General features: G+C 40.6%; 1 long non-coding RNA gene across 1 annotated transcript; it reads right to left on the bottom strand.

Annotated features, from left to right (window-relative positions):
- Window positions 1-5,853: 5,853 nt before the first annotated feature.
- On the bottom strand, window positions 5,854-7,544 carry LOC142046471 (uncharacterized). Its single transcript, XR_012655421.1, has 3 exons — window positions 7,457-7,544; window positions 6,687-6,833; window positions 5,854-6,115 (listed from the first exon to the last, which is right to left on the bottom strand). It is a non-coding gene; the product is annotated as an uncharacterized LOC142046471 (long non-coding RNA).
- Between the last annotated feature and the right edge of the window lie 17,184 nt (window positions 7,545-24,728).

Genomic DNA, 24,728 nt, shown 5'->3' with positions numbered 1-24,728 from the left:
AACCACAAAAAACCACAACCACCCTACATTAAGAATTATTAAGGGTGCAACGTGAAGCATTCAAAAGTCAGGAAATGCCAGAATTAAGGTTTCCCATGCAATTTTCATTCAGCCCTCTTTTGCGTATACATTATGACATGGTCTTGAGTTACATGATCAAGACCCATGCCTCATTCAGTGAAAGGGTAGTTATTCCCTATTTCTTTTTATCCTCCTCAATCAATATGTGGCCCCCAGGCTTTATTTAATGCATACCATCCCAACTCTGCACAGAATATATTATTATAAGTTATTTCCTTTCAGAGTATCCATGGGCTGCACAAACATGAATTAATTTATCTCCATAACACCCCTTGGAGGTTAGGTGTTATTATTATAGCCATTTTTCACCTTAGGAATTCACAGAGAGGTTAAAGCCAAAAGTGTCCACTAATTTGGGGTCCCCAATTTGAGAGACCTAGAGCATGATTTTTCAGAGTATTTAGAATTGTTATAGCACTTTATATGTTCAAAACACAGCTCCCTATGTCTTCTTTTGCAGTTGTGAACACCCAGTACTTTTTTAAATCTGTCCCCAGGTGTCTCAGATTGGGCAACCAGAAAATGGGGAACATACAATTCACAGGTGCTAACTGTGAAAAGTTTGGTGTGAATAACTTACCTAGCATCATATAGGAACTCCATGGCAGAGGGAGACTCCAATTGTCCAGGGGGGCAATCAATTTCCTTAACCATCCTTTTTTTCCTGAAATCCCCTGCCTCATTCACTACACAACCTCTACCTTCTGCAATAAATGAGGCAAGAGTCCTACAGACAACAGTATAATTCACCATACAACCCTGATTAATTATCAGAGCAGGTCCATCCTGTGCACTGAATGAGGTAGGAGTACAGACAACCTTAATATTAAGTACTGCAACCATCTCTATGTTATACACCTCTACCCCAATATAACGCAACGCAATATAAGATGGGAAAGCTCTGACACACTGCTCTGAGCAGCGTGTTGAGGGTGCTGGGCCAGGCTGGGGCTGAAGGGTTCGATAAGGGACAGAGGGTCTCGGGGGTGGTCAGGGGCTCCCCCCAGTGTCTGGGGGGCAGAAGCTGTGGGAGGGCACTTTTGGGGGCCCCGCAGTCCCAGAGTGTCCAGGGGATTAGTGGGGGGCCAGGAGCAGCCCGCTCTGCTTCCCTCGCCCTGGCCCCAGCCATGTCGCTCGGGGGAGGGGGTCTGTGGGAAGGGATCTCCCCCGCACTCACCAGCAGTGGCGGAAGCAGAGCAGCTCGGCCCCAGTCCGCTCCACTCCACCAGCTTCCAGATGCAGTGCTCCGCTTCCCGCTGCAGGTGAGTATGAGGGGGGTGTCCTTTCCCCAACCTACCTGTGCTCGCCGGTGGAGGGAAGCAGAACGCTGTGGCTGGGAGCTGGCAGAGTGGAGTGGGCTGGGACCACCTTGCTCTGCTTTCCACTGCTGGTGAGTGCGGGGGGCATCCTTTCCCCAACCTCCCCATACTCACCTGCGGTGGGAAGCGGAGCACCGCGGCTGGGAGGTGGCAGAGTGGAGCGGGCTGGGGCCACATCGCTCCGCTTTCCGCCGCAGGTGAGTGCAGAGGATATCCCTTCCCCAACCTCCCCGCACTCACCAGCAGCGGGAAGCAGAGCAGCCCGGCTCCAGCCAGCTCCAGTCTGCCAGCTCCCAGCCATGGCGTTCCACTTCCTGCCGGGCAGGTGAGTGCAGGAACTTTCCCCAGCCACCCCTCAGTGACATGGCTGGGCTAGGCCAAGGAAAGTGGAGCAGGCTGGGGCTGCTTCGCTCCGCTTCCTGCCGCAGGTGAGCGCGGGGGGGCATCCTTTCCCCAACCTCCCCTCACTCACCATCAGCAAGAAGCGGAGCGCTGTGACTGAGAGCTGGCAGATTGGAGTGGGCTGGGGCTGGGCTGCTCCGCTTCCCACCACTGCTGGTGAGTGTCTGTCAGGGGGTGGGGAGGGGTGGATAGGGGTCAGAGCCATCAGAGGACAGGGGGGTTGGGTAGAAGGTGGGTTCCTGGGGGTATTTAGGGATGGGAGTCTCTCAAGGGGGCAGTCAGGGAACAAAGAACGAGGGTGGGGCCAAAGCAAGTTTGATATATCACGGTCTCACCTATTACGCGGTGAGATTTTTTGTCTCCCGAGGACCATGTTATATTGGGGTAGAGGCGTACTTATAAGGAGCACACGGGATTTTTATAGGGGAGAAGGCAACACGCCACATTTATTGAGAATACAACAGTTAGCATATACTTTTTAATTATACATACATACACACCATGCACACAATTTTACCAGTTGATGTTTATAATTACCAGTTTAGAGCTTGGTTTAATTTAGTGGCCTGCCAGATTGGTCGCAGAGGGGAACAGAGCTTTGTTGGTTGCAATTTGATACTTTTGGAGTGTGGCAAGACAAACCCAAAGTTGCATGGAAAACTACCCTGTTTTTATAGGGGGGTTTTGTTGTTGAAGTTTAAGGATTTTGCTGTGTCAGTTTATGACCAGTTATTTCTTAATTCGTGTTATTTTTTGATGTAAACATTCCAAAAACCTCCGAGAGGATCATCCTGCCCCGGATTTGATTTAATCAATTGTCTTTAGGGTGCCAGCCTCCACTTTAGGGTCATCAATTTGCCCTTTCTTAATTACGGATGCACGTTGATGGTTCTCTGGCACCAATACGTTTTGATAAGTGTTTTTGCTCCCCCCCCCCTTTTTTTTGGTAATCATCTGGTTAACAATAGCCTTTACACCTTATTTGTGGTGGTGGTTTTTTTTGATGCATGCATTTATTATTTACACAAACAGTCTTTTATAGAGACCTTTGAGAATACAAACAGCAGTATTTTATATCGAGCAAAAAGACATTGTGAATTAAACCTTACTAAGTTTTATAACCAAAACAATTCACATTGAGGCCCTGGCCTTCAACATTCCTTTAATTTACTTAACATAGACATAATACAAAATCCTGTCTCTTACTAGCTAAGCCTTAAAACAAAGAACTAAAAGGGTCTAATTTGTAATGCATGGGAAACAGAATCTCTCCTAGCCCCAAAGGGTCATTTTTTTCTGCTATTCAAATGAGGTGGCTGGTAGAATGAAATCAAGACATATATTAGTACCTCTGTTCTTATATTACAATTATACAATCCTGCTCCCACATATCCCCCTTTTGACACTAAGATTAATAATCGCCAGTGTTACTTTTTATTTAGTTTGCGTAATAGATATTGAATAGTAGTGGACCCAGGACAGATCCCTGTGGGAGCTCACTAGCTCTGTGCCCTCAGTTTGACAGCAAACTATTGATAACTACTCTTTGAGTACAGTCCTTCAACAAGTTGTGCACCCACATTATAGTAATTCTATCTAGAGTAGACCACATTTTCCTAGTTTGCCTAAGAAACTGTCATGTGGGCATGTGTCTAAAGCCTTACTAAAGTCGAGATATATCAAGTTACCTGCTTCCTCCATCTACTAGGCCCAGAAACCTAACAAAGGAGAAAATTAAGTTGGTTTGGCATGATTTGTTCTTGACAAACCCATTTTGTCTATTACTTGTTACCCTATTATCCGTTAGGTGTTTACAAACTGATTGTTTAATAATTTGTTCCCGTATCTTTCCAGGTATCAAAGTTAGGCTGACTGGTCTATAAGAAAATGGAACAAAGAGGACCCACAAAATTAAAGATATGTTTGCCTTTGTCAGGTCCACTAGGACCTCATCCGTCCTCAAAGATAAATGCTAATGGTAATGAGATTGCTTCAGCTAGTTCCTTAAGTAACCTATGGTGAATGTCATCGGATCCTGCCAACTTGATCTAACTTATTTAAATATTCTTTAACTTGTTCTTTCCCTATTTTGGCTTGTGTTCCTTCCCTCTTGCTGTTAATATTAATTATGTTAAGCATCTGATCACAACCGTTTTAGTGAAGACTGATGCATACCAGGTATTAAACACTTCAGCCCTCTTGATGTCATGTTATTAGTTATCTTTCCCCTCTAAGCAGTGAACCTATGTTTTCCCTTGTCTTCTCTTACTCATAATGCATTAATAGAACCTCTTTGTATTGCCTTTTATATTCCTTGCTAAGTGTAACTCATTTTGTGTCTTAGCCTTTCTGATTTTATCCCCACATGCTTGTGCTGCTATTTTGCACACATTCGTAGCAATTTATTCCATGGTTCCACTTTTTATAGGATTCCTTTTTGATTTTCAGGTGATTAAACAGCTCTTGGTGGAGCCATACTGGCCTCTTACTATTCTTCCTATCTTTCCTTCACATCAGGATAGTTTGCTGTTTTGCCTTTAATTTATCTCTTTGAGAAACTGCCAGCAATCCCAAACAACTTTTTCCCTTAGGTTTTCTTCCCATTGTCCCTTACTTACCAATTTTCTGTTTAAGTCTCCTTCAGTCCATGTTTGAGGCAAAAAGGATGAAATTTCACACTTAAAATTGTGCTTGGTTCTGAGACAAGTTAGAACTGCTTCTGACCAAAGATATATTTGCAACAAAAACATTCAAATATTCCAATTTTTTATGCAAAATTTGTGAAACTTCACATAAAAATGCAATTTACAAGTTAAAAATTCCCAAGAACAAAAATGTAACCTTTCCACATCAAATAACCCACACACACCACCAGGATTTTGACAAATGTATCTGTCCAAAGTATTAAGCTATACGTTAGAATATTTGAGTACCAACAAAAAACACAGACATCTTTGACCTGATTTTCAGTCAGCAGCCTCCCCTGATGCAGGAACAAACTTGTGTGTGTCCCTACCAGCACATACACTTTTGCTGCATTTAGACCTGTATCTACATTGAACAAATGTGGTATATATTTGAAAATTTTATCACTTGTGTGCACACGTGATCCATCTCCCACTGAAATCAATGGAAAGACTTGCATTAGTTGCACTAGGCCACAGAAGTGCGCGTGCATGTGCAAAACTGTGCACACATAAATGGAGACTAGGTTGAGAATCCTTAATGTAAATCAGATCCTTAATATAACTTTTGCAAATTTGTATTGAGCCTTTTATGTCACTCACAGTACAACTGGCTTCTTTGTCTTCCAAACATACGTACATGTCATAAAGGGTTAAAAAGGATAAAAACAGATTAAAGTGATCTTAAAAAAATAAACTAAAAACTGCTTCTCTCCGACATTACAGACAGCAGCTCCAACCATCATCAAGGGATAAATCAATTTGCAGAAGCTGTGGCAGCTATTTAAGTCCAGGGCATGGGGCCAGAGTCATGTTAAGATTTTTTTTTTTGGCATCCCATAGCACTGCATTCCAGTGATCAGGAACAGAGTTGGTCAAACTATTTGCTATGAACAATGTATTCATCAGGTTGGCTCTTCATCAGTTATCTGCGAACAGGACTCATTCAGTTCCCCCCCCCTGCCCAATTTGTTCATTTTTCATAACTGTTTGAATAATTTTGATTCAATATTTGAGCCTGTTAGTTATTTGGGAGCTTTTGTAGTGAATGCTCCATCAATATCCAGAACCCACTATTCAAGCTGTATCATCTCAGTCACACCTTATGGTTTCTCTCCCCTAACTGGATGACCCAGCTTTAATGTAACAATTTATTTAGATATGATCCAAGTGCCTGCCTTCAAGAACATTAAAGTAACCATATGTTTTGTTAGATAATGAATATTTATGTTTCCCCATCATTAATAAAATCACGGCCATCCGGGGCCAGTGGAGACATTGCTTCCAAAGCTGCAGTCACAAAGAGCTACACCCCACCAAAGACAGACTGACATTCTAGTGTGATCATGACTGCTCAGGTTCCATATGGTGGGCAGGAAGAGATCTGTGATGCTGTTTATGATGCCATAGAAATTATTTTCATCTGATTCTACAGCTATGGAACACAAGCATGTTACCTCCGGCCCATCAAAGAGCTGGAAAAAGTTCAGCAGCAGTGCCTTTGAGTCATTATGCTTATCAGCTGACGAGATAAAAATCACATATAAAGTTCTCCAAAAGGATCCCACAGCTTATAAATTGCAACTTCATTGGCATGGACATGTCATCCACAGCGAAGACACCAAGCGCCTAAAGAAAATACCATAGAGTAATAGCAAATCTTTAATGGGCAAAAGATCACAGGAAAAGGAAAAGGAGAGCTCTCCTTATAGAATGCGCCCAGTTTGACACTGGTTTCAACATGTATCAGAGCCTGGGCCTTCCAACTGGCAAGCTCCATACAAAGAGTGAGGAGGGATGTGAAAACTCCTGCCCTATGCAGCTGCAATGCTTCTAGTTGCCATCATTCAGGCAATATGCCTTTTCCCACATCCCACATTCATTTGCCCCAGGGTATAGCATATGGCAGCCAGGCATATCTCAGTAACACAATATATGCTCAAAATTCAAATGTAGTTGTGGACCTGCACACTCTATAGATTGCAGTATCCTTCTATGGTATCAATGTCCTTCACCTTCTTTTTTCATTTTCATGTCTTTCACTGGGCTCTGTCTGTACAATTCGTTCTCACCTCTCTATGTGAAGGAAATCTCTCACTGCATACGATTATATCGTACACATTGTCATTTGCATTTCCTACACTATTTCTTAAAAATAATTATTCCTAAGAAAGAAAGAAAACGAAAAGAGACAACGTACTCATGCCTGGTACTTGGTCTGAAGACCTACAAGCAAAACCCAGGTGATGTGTGAAGTGATGCAGGGGTCTCAGTAGATACCACTCCTCCTTTGGAACCAATGGAATTGCATTAGGTTTACGTTAGAAGTCATTGTGCTGTATCTCCTCTACGAAATAAAATGTGTTATCTATAAGCCTTAAATACTCTAGGACCCAGCTGTCTGAGAGAATGCCTCTACCCCATGGCCCAATGTGATCCATTCCCATCCCTCTCTTTCCAGTCAAGGCATGGCAGTTGTGATCACATGCTTTCGTTCTTGGTGTGGATCAGAGACTCTGACAGTAGGACATTCCCAATGGGAAGTGGCTCTGGAATGTGATGTGCTGGAAGTCTGTCATGCCTCACCACTTTTAGGGCACAGTGCAAAATTCATTTCTTTAGTGATGACTAAATACTTCACTTCCTGTCTTAAAATGTGAAACAGTTCCCTTGTTCCACCCAAGAGGTGAGTGCATTTCATAGATAGCTAAAATGATTCCTATATTTGTATAGAGTTTGTCAAGCTCTTTAGGATCCTTTGAAATTAAAAATCCCTATGCCATTGTAAGTGATCATTATTTACATATAGAGAGAAAATAGTTCATTTAAAGCTAGCTAACTGGGTACCCATACCAATTATATTAATCATACTGGAGTGTCTTGAGACTATGAATTTTCCATACATTTTTCTATGCCAACCCATGATACTGAGCAATGAAGTATCACTAGATGCTGAAGCCACTGACTCACCTGTCAAATAAGAGGTACATACACCTCCATACCATCTTCCAACTCAGAGAAAGAGGGAAAGGGGTTGAAACGAAAGTGGAAAGTAAAATGAAAAATAATATGAAGAGTGAAAAGTAAGAAGATCTAGAAAAGAAAGAAGTGTTGGAACAGATACTGAAGTTTTCCATTGCAAATTATCATCACTAACCGGCTGTCTGGGAACCACTCCAACCTGATGTTGGGTTCTCTTTGATAACGTGGTGTTTCTAAGCAACATTTCTAGGCAGCTCATGCATATGAGTGGTCAGTCACCACTCCATGACTTCAAAAAAAATGAATTTCTTTTGTTAGATGCAGATCCAATTTGTTGTTTGTTTGTTTTTTATATAAAAATACAGCAGGCCTTTTAAGATACAGTTTTTAAAAAATAAAGAATTAGTACTAAGTATTGTAACACATTTTACCATATACAGCAGAGAGGCTAATTTATTCAACAATATATTAATGAATCTCCCATTTTTCTTCTCAGCAGATGGGTATTCATGTAATGTGTTAAAGTTGTCAGGTATTTATGTTCTAATTCCATATGCATAATCAGCTGAAGACACCTCTTATTTAAGAATGACAATGACCATTTTATTCATGTGATGTGTTTGTGCTAGGATCTCAGTGAAATATTCTACAGGGTGGAGACCTGTTCCACCAGAATTTCTAAATTTCATTCTTCTTTTCAAATCTCATGGAAAATCTGGGAGAAAATCTGGACTCAAATCAGTTTAATCTGTACCTGGTGTCTCAGTTTTTCAAGTATTCAAACAAAGCTTATAAAGACCAAGTAGTATGTGATTTTTGTGGCTTCACTGGAGTATTTAGAAGCTATTCCTATCCCCCTAACATTATGTCTGATTGTATGCATGCATCCATAAGACCAGTAGCTAGTAGAGAAGAACAGCAATACTTCTCTGAAGCAAGAGATTTTCCAGTTTCAGCAAACTGAATGAGTTGTTGACACTCATCACAGGTAGAATATGAAGAATAGAGCAAAGATGTTTGTATATAATACCTCATCTGTGAAAAGCTGAAAGGCACTGACAACATATGACTCCCAATACCAGATCTGAAACAGGCAGGAATTCAGATATTGGTGGTAGAAGAGAACTAGACCCATTCTTGGCTAACGGACATTGAGAGAGATAGAATTCTGTAAACTGCTGACCTGGACTATGCTTTTGCAGTGCCTCAGGAGATCATCATGTTCAGTTAGCATGACCCCCTAGGGCAGGGGTCGGCAACTTTTCAGGAGTGGTGTGCTGAGTCTTCATTTATTCACTCTAATTTAAGGTTTCGCTTGCCAGTAATACATTTTAACATTTTCAGAAGGCTCTTTCTATAAGTCTATAATATATAACTAAACTATTGTTGTATGTAAAGTAAATAAGGTTTTTAAAATGCTTAAGAAGCTTCATTTAAAATTAAATTAAAATGCTGAGCCCCCCAGAGCGGTGGCCAGGACCCAGGCAGTGTGAGTGTCACTGAAAATCAGCTCGCGTGCTGCCTTTGGCATGCATGCCATAGGTTGCCTACCCCTGCCCCAAGGCATGGTTGAATCAAAGAGGTTAAAGAGAGGGAATGTCTACAGATCATTGGCGGGGATCATCATATTCCAAATTTAGGAAGAAGATTTCTTTAAAAAAAATTCCCATCAAAAAGGACTCAAACCTGGAATATTTGAATCTGACTCATGTAACTACAAATGAGACATTTGGTTAGCTAGCATTTCATATACAGTCACATAAACAAACTGCATTTACCACTCTAAGCCTGGAGCCACACACTCCTTGCTTAGCAAGACAGTACCCTTTATTTTGGTAATGTTAGAGATCCAGAGTATGAAATAGGACTTTTGCAATGGGCAAATCCTCATTTAGCACTGAATTCTGACTACTTCGGGGTATGTCTGTAAGGATGAAAAGGGTGCAGGAGTCTTTTCTCCCACTAAAGCTCCCAGATGGGGCCCAAGAAGAATGTGGAATCCCTATATGCTAGTGTGGATACTGACTGGAATACCTTGTGGTGCTCCACAGCTACAAAAGGCCTCAACCAGATTAGGGATGCAGATAGTGCCCATCCTGCCCCTCATTCTGCTCTCTGGCTTTAGGCAATGGAGACAGCTCACACTATACTTTTTAGCATCAATGTAACAATGGTTTTACATCATTCTCCAGTCAGCACTGCCTGATATATTCTGTCCACATCTTCCCTGCATAGGCTGATGGCCTCAGAGCACCTCCACTTCGTCATGTCAGATCCACATGGGGCCAGATGCACTACATCCGAGCGTGCTAAAGGAGTTGGTGGATGTGATTGCAGAGCCATTGGCCATTATCTTTGAAAACTCATGGTGATCAGGGGAGGTCCCGGATGACTGAAAAAAGGCTAATGTAGTCCTCATCTTTAAAAAAGGGAAGGAGGAGGATCCGGGGAACTACAGGCCAGTCAGTCTCACCTCAGTCCATCGAAAAATCATGGAGCAGGTCCTCAAGGACTCAATTCTGAAGCACTTAAAGGAGAGGGAAGTGATCAGGAACAGTCAGCATGGATTCACCAAGGGCAAGACATGCCTGACTAACCTAATTGCCTTTTCTGAGGAGATTCCTGGGTCTGTGGATGAGGGGAAAGCAGTGGATGTGTTATTCCTTGACTTTAGCAAAGCTTTTGATACGGTCTCCCACAGTATTCTTGGGCTGGATAGATGGACTATTAATGGTGGAAAGGCGGCCTAGATCGTCGGGTCCTCAACGGGTATGAATCAATGGTTCCATGTCAGTGGTAGCTGGTTTCAAGCGGAGTGCCCAAGGGTCGTCCTGGGCCCGTTTGGTTCAATATCTTCATTAATGATCTCAAGGAAGCACAGGGGATTGGTCCTGCTTTGAGAAGGGGTTGGACTAGACGACCTCCTAAGGTCCCTTCCACCCTGAGATTCTATGATTTATGGACTGTACTTTCACAATTTAGATGACACTAAACTGGAAGTGGTAAACACTGGAGGTAAGGAATGGAATATAGAGGGACCTAAAAAAATTAGAGATTGGCCCAAAAAAACCTGATGAGATCAACAAGGACAAGTGCAGAGTCCTGCACTTAGACGAAGAATCCCATTCACTGTTACAGACTAGAGACAAATGCAAGAACATTCTGCAAAAAGGACCTAGGGTAACAGTGACAAAAGCTGGATAGAGTCAACATGTGCCTTGTTGCCAAGAAGGCTAAGTATTTGTGGCTGTATAAGTAAGGCATTGCCAGCAGATGAGGCACGTGATCATCCCCTATTTGACATGTGGACGCCTCTCCTCTGAGTAGTGTGTCCAGTTTGGGTCCACACACAAGAAGGATGGAAAAATGGAAAGAGTCCAGCAGAAGCAACAAAATTATTAGGGAGCGGAGTACATGACTTAATGAGAAGCTGAGGGAACTGGATTGTTTAGTCTGCAGAAGAGAAATGAGGGGGGATTGATAGCTGCTTTCAACTACCAGAAAGGGATTCCAAAAGAGGACGGATCTAACTGTTCTCAGTGATAGCAGATACAGAACAGGATATTGTCTCAAAGTTGCAGTGGGGAGGTTTAGTTGGATATTAGGAAACACTATTTCACTAGAGGAGGGTGTGAACACTAGGAGGGTGGTGAAGCACTGGAATGGGTTACCTAGGGAGGTGGTGGACTCTCCTTCCTTAGAGGTTTTTAAGGTCAGGATTGACAAAGCCCTGGCTGGTATGATTTAGTTGGGAATTGGTCCTGCTTTAAGCAGGTGGTTGGACTAGATGACCTCCTGAGATCCCTTCCAACCCTGATATTCTATGATTCTATGCCTTCCCCACACGTACTGCATGGAGGAGCAAGTCCACAACTTGACCTCAATTGCTTATGACCTCAACATAAATAACTGAAAGTGGATGTGCATATTTCCAATACTGAGGCATGACAGACAAGTGTCTGAAGATACTGGAGTATATGAGAGGATGCAGGAAAGTGTGAACTTGTGAAAGAAATCTACTGCAGCACACAGTAAGATCTAACGCTTGGAAAGTGTTTTTAGTAAACAATTCATCTGCTGAATTTAGCTTTTTTGTTGCTTTATTATTTTTAAGAGAGTTGGAAGGTTTCACAAGCTGTCCATGGGAAGACCAAAGATTCTACACATTTGTTTGCCGCTGGTAATTCTTCATAGAAAGTTTTGCATGAACATATTTTGGTCTACGTTTCCTAGTGACTCTTCACTGCACTGCTGTGAGCATTCACTATCTGCAGTTCAGAACCCAAGCTGTTCATCACCTTCCCGTTTAGGAGTTTCCAGGCTTTCTTTACAGGCTTTATGCCTGGAGAAACCTCCAAAAACATGTTCCTCAACCCATCTCCCTCATTTCCTTCTGACTCCCCCTAAAAACTCCGGGTTGTCCCTTGAAGACTGTGAGGAAAAAAGGGGAAGGAAAGGGTTTATTTTCTAATTGAATGCATTTTTCAAGTTATATATAGAACCAGATTAATTTTTTTCAACAAAAAAATTCAGTGAAAAAAATGCAGATACGGTGACATTGAAACATCATGTCAGTCTCACAAAATCATTCATTTTGAAAAAAAAATCCCATGTTGTTTTGACCTTTTCTTTGAACAAAATGTTTTCATTTTTCAGTTTGAAAAGACTTGTTCCAAAATGTCCTTTAATTGTATTATTAAAAATCCAAAACCGCAATGAAATATGACTATTTTGTCAAACAGAATCCCATCCAACATGAATATTTTTACTATTTGATTTACAAAACATTCAAAAAATTGTTTTCAGTCCAACCTTTTGAAACAGTTTTTTTTGACTTTCTGAAATTGCCAGCAAACTGAAAATTCCACTATTCACACAGATATAATTGTGTACCCACTGTAGTGCCTGATCTAAAGCCCATTGCCATCAGATGAAAGACTCCCATTGGATTCTGTGAGAGTTGAATCAGTTCTTTATTGAGAAACCATTTGATTTTATTGTCTCCATTGCCCCTCCTGTCCCTCTGTATGTCTGCTTATGATTCTCACTTGTTGTGCCTTGACATGTTGAGATCAGTCACACTTTGAAAGGGACTAAGTCTTCTATTTTGTTTTGAAAAGGTAGCTAGAATGTTTCTGGGTGCTCAAAAACAATACAATAATTTTGGCTGGACATATAGATCGTGTGTTATTGTTTCTGTCCCTGACTGGGTGAATACTAGTGGCTGCAATTTTGAAATTCACTTTCCACAAATATTCTCCAGTAATCATGTAAAGTGGGAAAGAGTTCTGCTAATAAACATGCTTGTAGAATATTCACAGAAAGTGAATGCAACTGGGATTGAGTACAGACAAAGGACCTTAAGCATTCTTAATGAACATAATCAGAATTTTGGACACATTTCTGCCACCCTTAATCACACAGAGCAGTCCATGACTGCACAAGTAGTCCCATGGTAGTCAATATAAGAAAGGTCAGTAGAATTAAGCCTTTATCAATAATTTTTGCAGTATTCATCCAGCTCTAGTAAGGCCTCCAATTAAGTCTTAAACCATATTGGAGTGTATGATTAGAAGCAGGTTAGTTTTCTAGTTAAAATCCTGGCTTTAGACTCAGGAGACCTGAGTTCAGTTCCTTAGCCTGCTATCCCCTCCCAAACCATTTAGGGAATGATCTGAAATCAATGGAGCTCTTTTTATTGACTTTGGATTTGGATCAGGCCCTTATTCTTTCTGGACTTCACTCTAATTCATTAATGTTTGTGAGATGCTCAGATACCAGTGACTGTGGTAATAAAAGTACCTAAAGAGACAGATGAAAAGATGATAGTTTAGAATTCCTTCCTCATCCCTGCTGTGATCAATTTATACCCTGAAACATAAGATTTGATGACCTTATTATGCTAAGGTGCAGAGTCAAATATTTTATTAATAAAATGTCCCTGACCTTTTAATAACCTGGGCACAATATTTGACTCTTTTAGTTGACTACTAAGATTGATCCTGCAAGTTGCTGAACACCTCACAGGAAATGTTTTGAGCTCTCAGCCTGCATTAAAGTCAGTTGGAACAGGAACTGATGGAACTCAGCACCTTCAGGCATTCCATGGAGTAATTAGGAGTATGGATGTGCTCTGACATTACGTATATGCACTGGGGTTTTTTTCCTGCATGGCCCTTTAAAAAATTAAATAAATAAATAAAAATCAAGAGAGTCCCAATTCAGGCTCACTCCTGCAAAAATGCAGAGCATGCTGGTTCTAAATCACCAAAGCACATAAAGTTAAGCATGTGGTTAAGCACATGAGTAGTTTAACTGAACTGAGACCACTTACATGCTTAAAGTTAAACACATGGTTAAGTGCTTTGCCCTCAAAAGGGATAGTTAAAAGGATGTCTTTAAGGAGTGACACAAAAGTGCTACTTACAGTCATTTGTCTAAGGCCAAGTCAAACTCATGGCTAAGTTCATCCCTGACATAAATCCAATGACTCCAATCAAGTTAGGCCAGTGTTGAATTTGGACCTCTGTGTTTTTTTTCTGCAAAACTCAAATGCTTTGATAAAATTCCATTTCTCTAATTTTATTAGCCAATGTCACAGTCGTACCAGTTGCTATAAGAGCCTATGTAAGAATTTATGACAGATAATATGCAAAAACTTTCAAAATAGTTGGATTTCTATTTTTGCTTAGCAAATTGCCCCTGTGAGGAATGGTGTTTGTGCTTCTGGCCACGGGAGCTGGGCTACAAACATCAGAACACTTGAGAGTAATGAACTTCTTTCCAGTCTGTAAAATGCACCTGGTTTTTTTGTTTGTTTGGTTTTGGTTTCCTGGAAGCAAGATAGTCTAGCTAATGGTGGCTGAACCCACTCTACAGGATGTCAGAATTGACTTTGTCAAAGTTTTCAATACCAGCTCCTTTGCAGACATTTGCTTGGAATTATGAGAGCAAAAATTTCTTTGTGGGTTTTTTTTTTTGTTGTTTGTTTTTTTTAAGTTTTTAACCACCAAGCTGTAAGATTAAAGCATTAATTGCACCACAGTAAATAATGTCCAGCTGGTACAGCTCCAGCTGCAGTTGATCTGTTAGCTACTACTCCATGTATCAGGCCAAACAGCAACCATTCTTTTATGATTAAAATTAAATAGGAATCATTCAGACATTTGTTAATTCTATATGCTTGATTTTATCATCTTGATCTTGTTCCAGTTTCTTTAAGCGTAATTATTCTAAATAGTCTGAATCTTCTTAAAACTAGCTAGCACTTCCTTGTTTGTTGCTAGTCCTCTATGGAATAATACTGGAGCCCATCTATAACAGTGCTAATTTAGTCCTACCAAGAGTCCATATTAGGATTTCTATAGGTTTAATTCCCTACTTTAATCAGTCATTTATTCTTCCGTCCCAGAAGCTTCTGTGAAAAGTAAGCTTCCATTACCTGCAGTAAATCCAGAAAACTGGGCTTATTTATGTAGGCTAAGAAAATTTACAAAAAAATAGGAGTGGTTATTTTTATAGATGGCCTAAGGTATATTCCAGCTCCTCCAGTGCTTGTCTACCACCAATATGCATGCATAAGACCCACTGGTATCAATGAGAATGATTTTTGCAAACACTCCTTGCATTGATGGGAAAAAAAGACATGCCAATCCCCCTATTTCTTAAAGCTCTCTTGTTTTTTACCCTATTCAACCCAACTGCTTGCTGGTTGTTCTGCTGGCAGCTTTAACAGCACTAATACTTTCCAAACTAGAAAAAGTTTCTACTTTAATATAGTATGACTAGCTCAATATGTACTGACCTCAAACCCTGGATAGTAGTAACTTGATCTAGCAGCTCATTATTGTTACTCCCAGCAAATTTCCCCTTGAAAGTGCCTGATGCTTTCTTCCACCCTCACTCTCCCACCCTCCACTCAGAATTTGTTTTTAATTGTTCAGGAGAGAAAATTCAAACTGTGAGCCAACTATATATTTCCAGGGGGTACAAGATATTAATAGAGCAACATTGTGGCCCCATATATCGTAATAAACTGTGCTGTAATTTGTTTACCCACCAGAGACAGTAACTAACATTCAGATAAATGGAGCTGGCGCCTGCAAGATTTATGATACACTTCTGTGCTTAGCAATGTTTAATCAGGGAGTTAAAATATTATAGTGTAAAATCCTTTACAAGCATGCACAAACAGAGAACTACCATTAGAGGCTTGGCCAATGTACTCGATGTCAAATAGGACCTCCAGACACTCTCAAAACACAAAGAGGAATATTCAAAGGAGCTACTAACTGACTAACATTATTTCAGAACTACGTCAGGGCACAATTTGTTTTTAGGGGGGCTTGCTTTTGAAGTGACAGAGTGATAGGCAGGGACAAGTGGACTTGTTTGCAGGATCCATCAGGCTGAGAGGAGCTGGGCTGAGGGGGAGGTGAATTTTGGTCAAAAAGGTGGTGGATGCCTGTCACAGAGCTTAGTGTGTTTGGATAAGACAGACTAGCATGTGGGGGGATCAGCATGAAGCATCACACCTGGAGGAAAAGACAACTAGCTCCAGCCCAGTGCCATAAGACTGGCTCCACAAAGTCTAGCCAACATCTGGAATGGATATCAAGAGACACAGTGCAGCCCTGACTGGCGCTCCACTTTACCTTTGTACTTTTCACTGCAAATTGAAAAGCAAAACAGACATCAAGGATATATTTATATAACTGTCTTCAAGCTGCATTTTCTACTCCCATCTGCTGCACATGATAAGTTTCAAGTGTTTTCTAATAAAAAAGGATTTTTTTCTTTTACTTCTTGTTCAGCAAACAGACTGACCTCTTTTATTCACAGTTTTAAAGGAACAGTAAATATTTTGCAGCCAAGGGAAGATTTTCAGTTATTGGTGTTATTAACCAAGTGAGCAATTGGTGAAAGTGCACACACATGTGCATTGGTCTATGTACATGGTTGCGTGCACACGTGTGTTTCTGAGAATGAGAGACATTCTTTTGAAATAACTTTGTTTTCACATCATGCTGTTGTTACCTCTTTTGAGGTGGGGAGAGCAGTGCTGTGTACAAACAGGAGATTGTGTGGTGAGCCACTCTCTAGGAGCAAGTGACACACAGAAGGAATGCAGCCACCAACCAGATCAGAAACAATCTGTTTTTTCTCTGATTTTAGCTGTAAAGCTAATGGGTCCAGATAATTAATCAACCTAAGTCTTATGAAAAAAAAAAAATCACTAGAATGAGAACTGGTTTCATTTTGCTGCAGAGCTGGCAAATTCATTTTCACACCAGCGATAAGGCATCAAAATGGGCCTGACATGTAGTCACTGGTCTACAAAGACAAGAGGTACATGGCATTGTGAGACATGCTCTGACAAAAGTAAGCTGGGCTCATCTATACCAAAAATATTAAAGGTCAGATTGTGACCCACTTATATGAATAACTGATCACCAGTGTAAGTAGCCACGAAAAGTAGGATTACTCGTGACTATGCTGTCCACCAGTGGAAATAAAGGAACAACGATGTTGAAAGCATTTGCTGGATTTAGAAAACATAGTATTCATTATTTTGTTTGCTTATTGTCACCGGGAGAAGAGATAATCAGCACTGTGTTTTACATACTAGAAAGGGCTCCCCTGCCTTTCTCTTCCTCATATTACCAAGTGCAATTGTCAACTGTTGGAGTGATACAAGGAACTGGAGGTAAAATTTGGTGTAGCTAGAGCTGGGGATCTAGAATAAGTACTTCTGGATTCTGTTCCTGGCTACCACTGTTTGATTCGATAGCTGTAGGCAAGTAACAACCTATCTGCTTCAGTTTATTCAGTTGTAAACTAGGCATAATACCTACATTAGAGAGAAGCTGTGAGAGTTTAACAATACTTTGTAATTAGAGCTTGTCAAATATTTTTCTGTTGAATGCTTTTATTGGCCTTTTCCATTTAAATTTATTTGAATTTTTCCTTTTTTTCCCCCAACAAAAATCCAAAATTAAAAAATTAAAAAAAAAAAAAAAGGTTTTGTTTTGGAAAAAACATTCTTTAAAAAAAAATTCAGGTTGCCAAAAAAAAACAACCTCACATTGTTTTCACCAACATTTTTCTCAGGGGAAAAAAAAAAAAAGATGACAACATTCCTCAACCAAGTCTACTTGTAACATGCATTGAGTTTCTTCAATGAAAATCCCAGGGTAAGTGAAAATATTATAACTAGGTATGATATTATAATTGTATATAATTATAATATAGACTGGGGGAGAGATTCTGCACTCAGTTGTGGAACTTAATTGATTTCAAGAAACAGATTTTGGCTCAGAATATGTTCTTACCTGAAATTTGTTATGACAAGATACTACATCTGTCAGGGATGGTCTAGGTATGCTTGGGCTGGACTAGATGACCTCTGAAGATCCCTTCAAGTCCTAACATTTCTATAATTCTATAACGCTAGCTTCAGTCTAAAAACTGTTTCATTGTGTGTATTGAAATCATTGTATGTTACCTAAACAAAGAGGCATATTTGCCTTTTTTCATAATACACTGTTAAATAAAAGCACCTGCTGTTACTTACTGCAGTCTTCTCAGTTTTTTAAAAAGTTATGATTTCATTAAACCTCCAAAGGGGTGAAATTCTGTTTTTGGAGAGAGCGCTAGTGAATCTGTGAAAAGAAATTCACAATGTCAGTGAACCTGAAGAAAAAACCGAGTAGATATTTCACTTTTGGGAGTTGACTCAAAAATCAGGAAAAACAGTCTCATACTTTGAAATCGTACTGCTTATTGGCAAATTTTATGTCTATGCTCAATTTAATTCTAAAACATTATGATTTCACAATATTGACCCAAGTGAAATTTCACTGTTATTCACCTACAGATATGACAAAACAGCACCATCCATAAGTTTTGCACATTTTTATTAATACAAAAGTACTGTGGAAATAAATGTGGGTTCAATTTCCAAACAGACATAAAAAAGCAAGCATTTCCTCATTCTGAGATATAATTTTCCAGACTGCTTCACACTGCTCCTTAGTACACATTTTCACACTATTGTGCATATACATCTAAAATAAAAGATCAGTTTGATCATAAGAAACTTTCTGGATGGCATTTAAATGTCATGGTTCATAGATCAAAAGACAAGCAACCAGGTGGGTTAATAGAAAACACCAGAACATATTGCCCAAAGAAGTTAATATATTTTGGGTCTAAACCCATCCCAAGGTCTGTAGGCTTCAAGCAATGGTTAGTGTCTGACAACAGTGTTGTGTCATTTTGGAATCAGAAGAAAAATGCATTTCCTTATTACCTGTTTTCTGTAATTATTAAATGTAACTCGTTTACTGATTAGAAAAATATTAAATAGCTGTAAGATTGAAAAAAATGCGTGAAAGCAAGAGGAAAAAGCATGTAACATATCTGAAATCCTATGTCTTCAGTTTTTGAAATAAATCTTTAGCATTTGGAAAATGATTTAGAAAATATAAAGAAAAGAATTGTGTGCCGACCTCTGCATTAAAGCCTATTGTTTGTTAGTGCAGCTATATAGAATGGTTCTCTAGAGAAGATATAAGGAAACCAACTAGTAATTTTTTGAGAGTCTTTAGTGGGATAGTCTGGCTGCCGCAGACCATGTTACATGTCTGTGTAATACAATGTAGAATGCAATGAAATTAGCACTCAGTGGAGTAGTTAGACATCCAGTGCTCAAAGCACTGTCCGCAGAGTCTGCCTTGAGATTTCATTGAACCCCTAAAATATGTTGAATTAGGTTCACAATCTGTCCCTGCTCCTCCCTCATATTTAATGTGATACATTTCTCATGCAAAATACTGTTAATTCTGTCAATTTACCAGTGACTGTCTGACAAAGCTGAGTTGAAAATGTTACATGTACTGTAATGCTGACAAGCTCTGACTGCAGAACAATTGCCTGCTGCAGAAATAAAGTAATGCCATTCCTATGAAATCTATAAACTCAAAACAGGGCTACAGAACTAGTGGTTGCCAATAACTTTAACTTCATTTATCTATATTTGGCAAAAATTGTGCTGCAGCTGGAGATGAAATGCTGAGCTAAATAACTGCAGCGACGTGAGCTCCAAAACAGCAATTACTAAGCGAAGCTGCCTTGTATAAGATTTTACTTTTAAATTTATTGTATTTAAAGCAATTCTCTAGCAATGTACAGTACCAAGAGTGTTGCCTATTCAAATACTGCCCGATCCCAAGGACATATGAGCTTCACTATCAATATATTGAAGTGTTTAGCAAGGCAATATGTCTCTCATGCAATCCGATTAAAGTGGTGTGCAGTCAGATTGAAGTGGTGCACATGGCAGTTTTACCCTCCATGAACCTTTTTATTGTCTCTAATTGCATGAAGTGACTCATTTTAAAACCTAAACTTGCTTATTGCAAACTGTTCAACATTTGATTTAATTTTCTTTATTGGCAAAGCTATCGATAACTCTAACAGGCTAAAGGAAAAGCTATTGATTCTCCATTCACTGCCATAGTGAAAACCGCAAACACCAAGAGGTAGGCTCTGTAATCTTTACTCATGATGATGAGCACATACTCACATGAACAGTCCCATTGAAGAGACTATTCATTTGGGTAACTGCCCACCAACATGAGTAAAATGTTCCATCATCTACACTTCAAAGGATAATGAGGAATACGAGTTCTTTGTCTGCACAGTCATTATCACTTCATTCTAGTTTATGAAGTCCAGTAGTAATAATGAATGTTTCCCACATACATATTTAATAAATGGACTTTGTGAGAAGGGAAAAATATGTTCTGCCACACTACACAATACATATTCCACTATGGAAGCCCAAACCTCTTCAAGAAAAAGTTTAGTATTTCCAAAAAAGGGTCAGGGAAAGGGCAGTGACCTTCTGGTATATATGCACGTTCTGGTAAATGAAGGCCCCTGCCATAATTTCACATCGTTCATGCAAAATGGTGCCGCTAGGAATAACATTAAAATACCAAAGAAGTTGACTGACTGCCTTGATTCCAGAAATGATAAAGCATTTCTTATGTTATTTCCAAGATGACATAGCTTCCTTCATACACGGAGTCTTGAGTCAGGATAAAACTTTTCTTTTTGATCACATTGCTGACTTTGACTTCACTCTGTTTAGCTTCACTGTCAAGTCCAAAAATTCATGACCCTGAGCTTTCTCCTTCCCCTGACATCATCCTTATCTGTAAGACTGCCTCATCTCCAACCAAACACAAAACATAGCCAGAGTTACTAAGAAATTCTTATTCATACACTATCTTTCTGTCTGGACTACAGCTCATTCTCCTCAATCTCATGGGCTGGATTCATCCAAGTGGGTCCAGGAACAAAAGTACAATTTGTACCCCACCCCCTGCAATCAGGGAGCAGCTATGGCAGAGGAGGCTATGACCTCAGGGAAGGAGAGGGGAGATATTGATAGCACTGCCTCACTCTCCTGCAGAGTTCATCCAAGGAGAAGCAGCTTTAATCCTTGTCAAGAGTGGAGGCATCAAGCTGTCCTGCCCCTATATTCCAGGGCCTGATCTCTGCTGGCTGCTTCCAGGCCTCCTGGATGTATGGAAATCATGACCAGCTTCACCAGAAGCAGTCTCACATCTAGGAGGACATCACAGGGTGAGTTGGACCTTTTATTTTGAATAACATTTAGAGTCCAGCATGCTGCATCTATACTACTTCCTTGCCCAAAGAAGTTGCGCCATATTACCCCATCCTCTACCACTTTCACTGGATTCCTGTCCATCTGTGTATACAATTTTAAATTGCTGTTTTAATTTTAAAATTCATGATGAACTTGGTCTACCCCTTCTTCTGGGCCTTAATCCCCACAGCTCACTGATTCCTCTCTCCCTCGATTTTGGCTTCTTGTTCTCTGTCATTATCTTGCAGTTCTCCACACTTAGCTGCCGCTACCTCCCAGGACTCTTTTCCTTCCTCCACAGGTTCTGTATGTGTATGTGTATATATATGAATATGAATATGAATGAGAGAAAGAGAGAGAGAGAGAGCGCACTAGTTCTCACACACACACACACACACAAAAGTTTGAAATACAGCATCATCTTTAGTTTACGTTGACTCACTAACTCTCTGCCAGTGTTACACTGTACACATAACAACCTGTATCAATATATATAGCCCTGTATTGTGTAACAGTATAGGGACTTAAAATGAAAATCAACGATGTTCAAGTAAGTGGGTTGTATAATGAGACCCTGGTTCTTCTGTATACTCTTTAGTTGTAAAAATACTGATATTAGCTCAATTATCATCTTTATTCAATATTAATTTGAGATAGCAGAAAGGGTTAATCGGCTCTTAGAAGTTGTTAGGTAACAGTTTCTGCCTTCCGGATAACAAATGAGGATTATTCTAATGATGTTCACTGAAACTATTATCACTCAATATCCTGTTGACTTGGTGTTTCAACCTGAACTTAAATTAGCTTAATTTGAGAGGAGCAAGAAGTGGTTCATCTTCTAAAAAATGTTATTCCTTGCTTTCTCCTATAGAAAGCTCAATACAGGTGCTTTCAATCGACAATGATTTTACACTGGGGGAAAACACTCACAAGAAGAGAACAAAACTAAAGTCTCCATGAGAGGGAAAGCACAAAGCTCTGACATGCTGAATAATTCTGCTCCCGTCACTGCAGAAAGGAAAAATTCTTAGAAATATCAAGGAACAGTATACAGAAAATAAAGGCATACAAGTTTCATGCCATATACACAGCTCTATTTTTCTAATTCACCTCTGGAGTCTTAGGGCTAGATGAATTGAAGCACAACTCTGAGCAACAACTCCTCCCCAGGAATCATTGTGACTGAGCCACAGTTCTTCCCCTCATCCTCCTTGCTAAAAGGAGTCATGTTGGGAAGAAGAAATTTGCTGCTAGTGCATATTAGCAGCAATTTACAACCACCATGTCAACTCATCTACACTGGCCAGTGAAGTCTGGGGTGGGGGGAGAACTGGAACCAGAGCCCCACCCATTCCCCACTGTTTCCTGTCCTCCTACTCTGAGGAGAGAGTAAATAGGTGCCCATTTATACCACACAGCTAGATCCAAGGTCCTTGTAGACTACATTGGGTTATAAAGGTGGAGTTCTTATCAGGACCAGCTCTAGGCACCCACAAAGCAAGCACATGCTTGGGGTGGCACATTTCCAGGGGTGGCATTCCATCCATCCTTCTTTTTTTTTTTGATGGGGCTGCACCACTTATACGGGGCGAGGGCACCACGCCCCCCGGCTGCAGGTGGAAGGGGAAGACCCAGCCCCGGGATGCTGAGCTGCCAGGGCCCAGTTGCTATCTGGGGAGAAGAGGGCAAGTCTGGCTGGGGAGCTATGCCTGTGCCACCTCATCTGCGCACTGGCTGCTGCGCTGCCTTGTGCCACCTCTTATATTGGGAGCTTCTCTGTGTGGCCGGGTGGGGGAGGGGGTAAAGCCCCTGCAGGCACAGGGAGAAGGCGACATCACTCACTCCGCTTCCAGTGCCGCCTGTGAGCCACAGCCCCACCTGAGCTTGGGGCAGCAAAAAACCTAGAGTCGGCCCTGGTTCTCATACCCACTTTCCCCATGCTCCACTGTCACAACATAGGCCTCACTGACTGCATGAGCCCAGAGTCATTAAAAAGTACCGTGCCTCTTTGCCAGTCATCCCCATTCCTAAGTGCATTATCGAACATCCTAATAATTATTACTTTAAAGTCAACTGCTAACAAGTCAACATATGGAATAGGTTAAATGTTCCAACATCACTGATATCATCTTTATGGAGTACAAGTTTCTGGTTCTGTTTTCAGAAAAGATCCTTCTTACACTAACCCCCTGCTCACAGAGAGATACTGTACACACTCTTCTAGAGTAATTCAATGTGGAGCAGCTATGCTGCTTGGGATTAATTGATTTTGGTTTTGTGATGCTGACACTTCTGATGTATGGGTGTCTGCTTCTAACTTCATAAATTACAGCCCTTGTCCATGTTAAATTTTGTTTGGGCTGTGATTCTTCAACATAACATGAAGCAGCAACTGCAAAGACACCTAATTTACAGTGCAGCATCTATGTTTTATTTTAATATATAGAAGTTAGATACAGCACTTCCTTTTAAAGTAACTCTTTCCTTTCCCTTCATCACACATCACTTACCTCCACACTCATGGATTTCACAGGAAATTACCCACATTCCAGAAATTCTTACAGGACAAATGGTTAAAGCTTAACGTGCACATTCAAATTGTGAGGCAACAGTGTTCAAGCACAACTACATTCCCTACACTCTGTTACATCTCCTACACAGGGACAGCTCCCACTTCCTAAGGTTCAATCCACCACAGAGTGGGCAAAAGGAGGCACAAAGAAGTCAGGGCATGGTCCTGCTCCATCTCCACTTGAGGCAGACAGCGTGCTGCACCCTCTCTGAGGTGCAATGTCTCCCAGAGTTCCCATTGTGGCACTGCAGTTACACACTCAAGGGTCTAAAGTTACCCTAAATCAGATACTGTTCAAGTAAAAACAGTCTAGCCTATCAACAGCAGTATACTCCCTGCTTCCACACTCCCACCATCGGTACAGCGCACATGTTCTATGTTTGTTTCAGGTCATACATTGATTTTCATGCACCTTCCCCTCTAGTTGGGGGAGCGGATTTTGAGCCCAACATGGGGGTTACTAGGAAAGTGAATTGCATGCAGGTTACCTTTCTTTTTTGTCTACATAATGCACTTTTTCACTGGTTTGCAAATGATGCAGTTAAAAGGATGATTGCCCAAAAACATGGCTAGTTTTTATGTGAGGAGAGAGTGAAATCACCATTAAAAACAAACAGAGATATTGTCAGTATGTAGTGACCCATCTGTGGCAATCAGCATTGCAGGTCATTATATTGAACGCATTTTTTCCTTTCCTTATGATCATTTGTTGTAAGTAACACTATTTTCCCCACCTGCACAGCAAATGACAGACAAATCAGTCAGGCCCTGTGGACCTTATTCTCCACTGTGTCACACCTTGTGTGGTCATTGACATCAGCACAGAGTGAATATAAAATTTTGCCATTCTATTCTTTGCCACCAGTGTAAATGACTACACAAGATACAAGGTACTGGAAAATCTGGTGCTATAAAAGAACTAGATAAATTCATGGAGAATAGGTCCATCAGTGGCTATTGACAGGGATGGTGTCCCTAGCCTCTATTTGCCAGAAGCTGGGAATGAGCCA

Source organism: Chelonoidis abingdonii, chromosome 3 (assembly GCF_003597395.2).
Source record: "Chelonoidis abingdonii isolate Lonesome George chromosome 3, CheloAbing_2.0, whole genome shotgun sequence".
Classification (NCBI taxonomy): Eukaryota; Metazoa; Chordata; order Testudines; family Testudinidae; genus Chelonoidis; species Chelonoidis abingdonii.
Note: the sequence above shows the minus strand (reverse complement) of the source record. Positions and strands in the feature narration are given on the sequence as shown.